Raw genomic sequence first — 8,111 nt, forward strand, 5'->3', positions numbered from 1 at the left:
AAGATCTCCAGAGAAGGGGACTCCACACCCTCCCTGGGCAGCCTCTTCCAGGGCTCTGCCACCCTCACCGTGAAAAAGTTCTTCCTCATATTCAAGTGGAACCCTTTATGTTCCACCTTGTGCCCATTGCCCCTTGTCCTCTCACTGGCAACTACTGAAAAGAGTCTGGTTCCCTCCTCCCTCAGCCCGCCCTTGAGATACTTGTCGGCATTAATAAGGTCTCCCCTCAGCCTTCTCTTCTCCAGACTAAAGAGTCCCAGCTCTTTCAGCCTCTCCTCATAAGGGAGATGCTCCAGTCCTTGAATCATCTTTGTAGCCCTTCGCTGGACTCTTTCCAGCAGTTCCCTGTCCCTCTTGAACTGGGGAGCCCAGAACTGGACGCAGGATTCCAGTTGTGGCCTCACCAGTGCAGAGCAGAGGGGGAGAATGACCTCCCTTGACCTGCTGGCCATATTAAAAACAGATTTTTTATCTAAAAGTGGATTACTCCATGCTGAAAATGGCCAGTAATCAGTTTTCAGCAGGTCAGCATCAGGTGGTATGAAAAACCACAAATTATTGTGGCTCATGCATGGAAAGTAATGACTGATGTCTCTGACGATAGTGGACTTTGAGAACAGTGACTTTCCAAGATATGTTGGGGCTATGTGTTGGTCCTTATCTGATCCTTTTCACATCTTAAAACATGTGACTTGTAAGTATGAATGATCATGTGATATGAAGTGGCAGCATTATGTGGTAGTCGAAAAATTCTGAAAATCAAAGCATTTTCATGTGACACAATTAGAAACTTTATTCCTGCTAAAGTATGTGCTGTGGCTGCCCACTGCGCTTCTTTTTGGGAAGACAACCAAATAGGATATGGACATTAGTCCATGTAGACACATAGTAATGCCTCTTAAAATCTTACCAGCCTCAGAGCTTTTCTACACTGAATTTGGGTGAGAGGATAAACCAGAGAACCTCATGTCTCCATTTCCATATTCTTCCATGTTCCTGGATCCATTTTGATTAAAACAACAACAAAAAAGGCTTTGATTTTAACCAGAATTATTGCAGTTTTTTTATCAAACATCTTAATAAACCTGTTGACCTGGCTTATCTGAGAAGGATATAAACTGTGGTATTGCAGTGGGATTAAACTTCACTAAACAGAAGAGGGTTGGTACCTCAGGCTACTGGGAAAACATCAGCACATCTACATCCTTGGCTTCAAGGGAGGAGGAGAGAAGAACGATCTGGGTGAAAGCCATGAATCACAAATGCATACTATTAACAAGCCCAGTTTGACCTATGAAACGGAGGAAAGTGGTAGTTTCTGCTGCAGTTGCCCATTTAGAGTCTGAGATTAACAAACGTCTGATGAGTACACTGATTCATAGGTGTATCTGCTTCTGACAGAACCGTGCCCTGGCAACTGATGTGGCTGTCCCTGTTTTCCATGAACCAGTGGGAGACTCGTCTAGCTCCATCCCACCATCCTGGTGTATATCTCAGTGCCATTTTCTTCACTGCAGCAAATGAAAACCAAGCGAGACTCCCGGTACTGTGTGCAAATTGGCAACCTGTGCTTTCTGTTTTTCTTGCTAAGAAATCCCTCAAATTTTGCACTGGAGAGATGTTCCAGTCTCTTCTCTTGCAATTAATCTTTGACCGTCCGAATAGCATCTTCACTGTCTCGTAATACTTTGTATGGCTTCCATTATAGCTCTGCCAGAGTTAGCCCCTATAGATAGTGGGACCATCAACTCACTTGGCACTTATTCTTCCCTCCAACTACAAACTATAAAAAGGACCCCAATGTCCCTGCATAGTTCATTGCCTGTATTTGGGACAGCTGGAAGTGAACACCCATCTTGTCAAGGCAATTCCTCTGTCAAACTCTAAATCAGGGGTCACGTACACAGATTTGTAAAGTATCAGCGGGTTATTAATTTGACGTAGATACAAGACAGTGGTGCTGGGTGCTGACTTTGAGAAGGCCTGGCAAACATGCTGCTCATAAATCACATAGGGCCGTTTTCTCTCAAATCCCATCCTTTTCCAGAAATTCAGTAACTTGAAAATGATTTTAGAGGACCTAAATGCCTCTAGTAGAAGAGAAGTCTGCATCTTCAACAGTATTACACTCATTTGGTGTACGGAAGTTGTGCTGAGCACCTAACAAACTTGAGCCTTCCTGAACAGATGATGAAATCCAGAGGAAGCACTTGGTACATACTTGTGCAGCTGTGCTGTAGTCCACTTATAGGAGAGATTGAACCAAAGGCATAAACACTTCTATCAAATTATTTCATGGATCATGCTGGTTTTTTTCATTAATAAGTTTTAGAAGCAGTGCAGATGCCACACAAATATCTGTTTGTTAGTGACCTCTGCTTTCCATTACCCAAATAACAGAGTGCTGTAGCCAGCGTCTCGCATACCTCGTATGTGGAGATGAGCAACGCTGGGGGTTTGCTTCATGATCCTTCTGCTGGCAAAATGGAGTGAGGGAAGAAATCTAAAACTCTTTTCAGGACAAACCCCTGCAGCCTGTACCTCAACTGGCTAAAGACTCCCTTGGCTTACAGGTGGGTCGTTGTAATATGTCTTACTAAGCTTTGTAATGCTAAGTGGATATTTATGGTAAAACTTGATTTGCAAGAGTTTTCATGTGATTGTGATTAATAATGATGACCGTGAAGGCTGCTGGGTGTGAGTAACTTGGGAGAAGTCTGCAGCTGCAGCTGCTTTCAGGGGAAGCAGGAGTACCAGCAGGGGGAAGTGATGTACCATTATAAAAATAACTTAACAGTGGGCTACTTTGCACTAGCGATAAAGCAGGGATGATCCTGAAGCATTCCTTTGGAAATTTCTGGACAAAGCGTAGCTAGAAAAGAATATCCCATGGCTCCCTTTGATTTCTGCTTTGCTCTCATGAATACTTGTCTTTTCTTGCTCATTGTCTCCCTGGGACATTTCTTTAATCAAAAATGTTTGATGATTGTTTGTCAGACAAAACATTCTCAAGGTCACACTGGTATTTCCTCATGTCACCTGGAAGCATTTCAGGGACTAAGGAAACATTGGACAGTACTTGGAAAAAAAGTTGTGTTTCCTTGGCAGTAAAAATCTCTTTATTAGACTGGGTGGAATTTTATGTCAGGGTGTAGGAGTCTTTTTAGGTTCATCAGTTGCTCTGTTTTTAGATTCAACTTAATGATATGATTTTATCCTGAAATTCAACTTGATTTTGTGTTGTGCGGACTATGTGTAAGATTCTCTGCATTTTCTTATTTACTATTTGGCAGTGTCAGAGTAAGTGGTTACTGTCTTCATAGCCTTCTATCGCTGTCTTTGTAAACAAATAGTTTCTTATTTGAGTAACGTTGAGTCATTTGTCTAATTTTTGCATTAATAGCTGGCCGCTCTGTACGGGTTTTCTAATGTAGTGTATTACGATATATGCTTTAAGATTATTTTTTGTATCCAAGCCTTTTATTTCAGGATGTGATGCCTGATGAAAATTCTGGCCTTGCTTACTTTCTCAGGCCACTAGATGCTTTTTGCTGTAACATCATAATGAGAGAAGCCACGTCTGAGAAGGGAAAATAATGTTCCTTTCACACTGCGGTTTTGTTCTGGGAGGCTGATGTGGATGGACAGCTCTCCTATATTAGTATTATGGTTCTTCCAACTTACCACACCTTAGAAAACAGATTAACAAGCTTTTGCTTTTATTAATTGTTTATTTGGGTATTTTTTGGATATTAATTTTGTTCAGTTGGATATTTAGTAATAATGTCTCTGATGGTACTATAGACAAGATTTGAATGGTTGCACTTGTGAAAAGGTGAAACACTTTTGCACACACCTGTACTTTCTAATTTTGAAAGTATTTAAAGAAAAAATACCCCTTTCCATTGGGAGTTATGCAAATTGAGAGAGGGGAAGGTTCTTTAAATAAATAAAATGGTTACTGTCAGCAACCTGGATATCTGCTGGCAGAGGAGTCAGTGGCTGCAGAAGGATCAGTCTCTGCACACACCGTTTTCCATGTTGCCTCTGTTAAATGTAAGTGGAGGAGCAGAGAAGGGAAGAATGATTCATGTGAAATCTAGTTTAGGGGGTCATTATAAAACACGCTGTGTCTGTGGAAGGTTGTTCTTTTTCTTGCTCTGAGTGGTCTAACTTTATCAGTGTTTCTGTGCTGCATAACACCATCATTTTGCACCTCCAGAGCCTTCACTCTGCTGCAGGGTACCTTGTCTATGCCTAAAGATAGCCTGGTGGCCTGGTGCCTAATACGAATAGCTAAACAAAGAATGCAAATATTATGTTGTATCAATGCTATAGGAGTTTCAGAGGAGTGGAAAAAAATTATTCTGGTAAGTAAAGTATTTCACAGATAATAATATATTTTAATACAACCTTCATTCAGGGGTTCCATGTGACTGATCACAGAGAAGTCAATATTGTGTGACAACATCCATAATACAAGATTATCACAATGTTGAGATTTTTTTTTCTCAAGTCTTTGTTCTTTGTGAGCTCTAAGAAATGGCTCACACTCTAAGCCACCAAGTTCTAATTGGCAACTGATCTTTTGAAGCTTATTTCATGTTAAAGAAATTTGTTGAAAAATGTCAGCTAAGGGTGTGTATTAGAAGTCTTGGAAAAGGATCTTGAAATTCGGTTCTCCAGTGCTAGACAAAAAGCTCAGGTCAACTTCATCATACTCTTCAGAGCAGATTTTGCAAGTGGGAAGAAGTTGAAGTAATTCTTCAAAATCATGACTTGATTTTGAGGCTTCAGCTTTCTACAAAATCAAATGACAAAACTAACATATGTTAAGATATGTTGGGTTTGATCACATTTTTGCAGTTTCAGTGCGCTAAGATGGTTAGTAAGTTTGTAAGAAAAAGGCATAGGCATTTGGAGTCCTACTACTCATCTCCTAGATGAGCAGCAGGGAATTTAAATCCCTCAGAAATCTAAAACCCTCTTTCCTAAGAAGTCCTCTTAAGACATTTTTTACAGCTCAGCTCTCAGTCTTCTGCATGCAGTAACAATTTTTTTGCATGCAGGACTCAATCCTGGAAAAAAAATTAATAAAACTGTGATGAGAACATCCTGGATTACCATTTTTTGATGAGAGTAACAGATTTCATGTCCATTTCATAACATTTTTTAACTTCTAAAGGTTCACTGGGAGAGGCTTTCTGCTTGGGCATATTCTGTAACATACTGCTTGGGCTTTACTCCATGTATGTCTTAACAGCACAACAAAGCCATACCATAGAACTCGATTTCTCTTCTAGAAAGCCAGATACAGTGCCACAGTCACCATATTCACCTATGGTATGGTGAACTACTTAAAAATATTGTCATTATTACTGAGGCACTAAGTAGCAGTGTAGACCAGCTGTCTTTTGAATGACAAAATCTTTGCTATGACTTTACTAGCTATTTAATGTTTGTGATATTTGTGCTGTCGTCAAGGGAAAGAGAGAAAATATTTTGTTACTGTAGCTTCTGAAATTAGCTTGAAGTGTGTTTCTTCTTCTTTGCAGTTTTTATGTGCCTGTTTGTTTTGAAAGAGAGATATGAAAATGCTTTGCATCTTTGTTTTCATTTACATGCCATGTCATTCTGTGTCAGCCTGTACAAAATTAATCATAGTAGTTTTATTTCTATTAGAAGAGCTAAAAGCTTCTGCAGTCTTACAGAGGGTACGAACATGAGACTATTCCTGTAGCTGTTTTTGTGAGGATGTTTTCTAGCTGCTGAATATGTGTATTTTTAAAATGCAGTTGTGTCAGCATTTTGAGATTCACCAGAATGCTGTGCAAATTTGAAGCAACAGTAAATGATAACATGTCTGTTGAAACTATTCCCTGTATCTGGCAAGTTCTTGTAAACACACAAGCATGTAAGTCTGTTGAACAAAAGGGGTATTCAATTTCTTTAAAATAATTGAGAATTTAAAGTCTTACTTCAGTATCCATTTATGGATTTTTGTTTACATAATTCCTTGTTTCATTTACTGTCACTGTCTTCTGTAACAAGTACACAGCAAAAAAAGATGTTTTGGATCTAGTTCAGCTGTGTGCCACTGTTTCTGGTTTTGTGGGTTATTACAGGAAGGACACAAAATACAGCCTGCAAGAACCCCGTCTTGCAGGAGGAAAAAATACATCTAATGCAATTATTTAATGATTATAAGTCCAGAATGAGGAGAATGTTAGGGATCTCAGAGGACTTCTTGTTTAATGGAATGCAATTAGGAAGCCTTAATCTTTCTTCTTGGGGATCCTAAGGAAAAAATGAACAAAAGCTAGAGAAGTTCAAGGAGATTGCAGCACCACGCATGGTGCCCTGTTGTGTAGAAAGAAGACTGCTAAAGATTTCCCAGAAGCTTTCTGTGCTCCTGCTGGTTGGTTTTGATTTGAGCTGTGGCCAAGAATCCCAGAGAAATACACTTACAACAGCAGTACCAGCAGCTGGCTCAGGGTGGGTTAAGATGGAAAACAGGCTTGCTTTTAGTGGGAATCGGAATCCGAAGCGGGAAGCTGCTGTCGTGCTCGATGTAAAAGCTTCCCCCGGACTCTCTGGGTAGAAGCCTCACTAGCCCAACTGGGATTGTGCCAGCAGAGCTGCTGGTTTGAGCTCAGGACATTTATACAGTGGTTGCTGATGATGATATTATTAAAACCTCGCTACCTGGTTTGTTGTCTGAACCCTTGTAGGCCAGGGTCGAATAGTTCTGCAATGGAAATTTCTTGGCAAGGCTTATTAAAGCGTCAGAGCAAAAGCATCACCACTTTTGACAGGCAACAGATGCTGGATGGAGGGCTGCAGCCGATAGAGCCCCAAGCAGCACTGCAAAGGACCAACTTAGGATGGCCACAAACAGGAACCAGACCCCAGGGAATCCCTCAGTTTCAAAATACATCCCTTCCAAATGGCATGGCTGTCCCAGCATTCATAACCATAGCACGTCAGTCATGAGTGTCAGCTTGCCCAGCTAGTTTTCATGATTCAGTTAAGCATAACTTTGTCTTTTTTTTTCTTTTTTCAGGCAAAGCCTGTGCGATTGCATCAAGGCAGTTTGTGTATCAGACCAAAATTTTTGCTGTGACTTTAGCTGTCAAATAGGGGAAGAGATACTTTCCCTAAAGCCATCTATTTTATTCATCACGGGTTTAAATTCCCTGAGTCTTTCTTGACTTTCAGAGAAAATGATCTATTTTCTTCATTGCAGTATCATTTCATTAGGTAGAGAATAGAGTATTTAAAACAAATTATCTTTTGGTGGGTCAGGTCGGGAAACTTTGAGTGCGGTAAGCATTGAACTCTTTGTCTTTGTATGTCTGTTGTAACAGCAATACCATCAACAGTTACATGTGTTTTTGCCTACCCTCTTCAAAATGTTACTCAGAGATAGCTTCCATTGAGTCTATCCCCCCTGTTTAAGGCATCATCCTCCCTCCAGAGGATGAGGTCTCGAAAGAATAGCCGTATGTGAGGTATCATTTAAATTTGCACTTTCATCAAGTAAAAAAAATAAGTAAAGGTCTCTATCTTTTTTCCCTGTTCGTTATTTTCTCATAATTTGCATTTCTTGTGCTTGCTGTTCATCAGTGTTTACAGAATCTGGTACTGTCATCATTTGGATGATTATTAAGCAAATATTCAGTACTTCTGAGGAAAGAGTGTTTTGTTATCCAGATACTTATTTCTTTAATGCCTCCTTTTATTTTTTTAAATTTTAGTTTGCTTCTAAGTGCATCAGAACACTGTCTTTTCATGTGCTACCTCCTGTTTGTTCTGGTTATCACTAAATTATTTTTCATGTTTGATTTGAAAATGGTATTGAACGCTGGCCAAGTTATACCAAGTACTTTGGTATCATAAACTGCACTGTTAGTCTTGGAAAAAAAGAGATCATCATCATCATACGTTTTTTTCTTGAGAAATCACAGAATCATAGAATCATTGAGGTTGGAAGAGACCCTTGGGATCATCGAGTCCAACCATCTACCCTACTCTACAAAGTCCTCCCCTACACCATGTCCCTCAGCACTGCATCTAAACGTCCCTTAAACACAGCCAGGGATGGGGACTCC

The sequence above is a fragment of the Calidris pugnax genome, unplaced genomic scaffold (genome assembly GCF_001431845.1).
Source record: "Calidris pugnax isolate Ruff unplaced genomic scaffold, ASM143184v1 scaffold71, whole genome shotgun sequence".
NCBI lineage: Eukaryota > Metazoa > Chordata > Aves > Charadriiformes > Scolopacidae > Calidris > Calidris pugnax.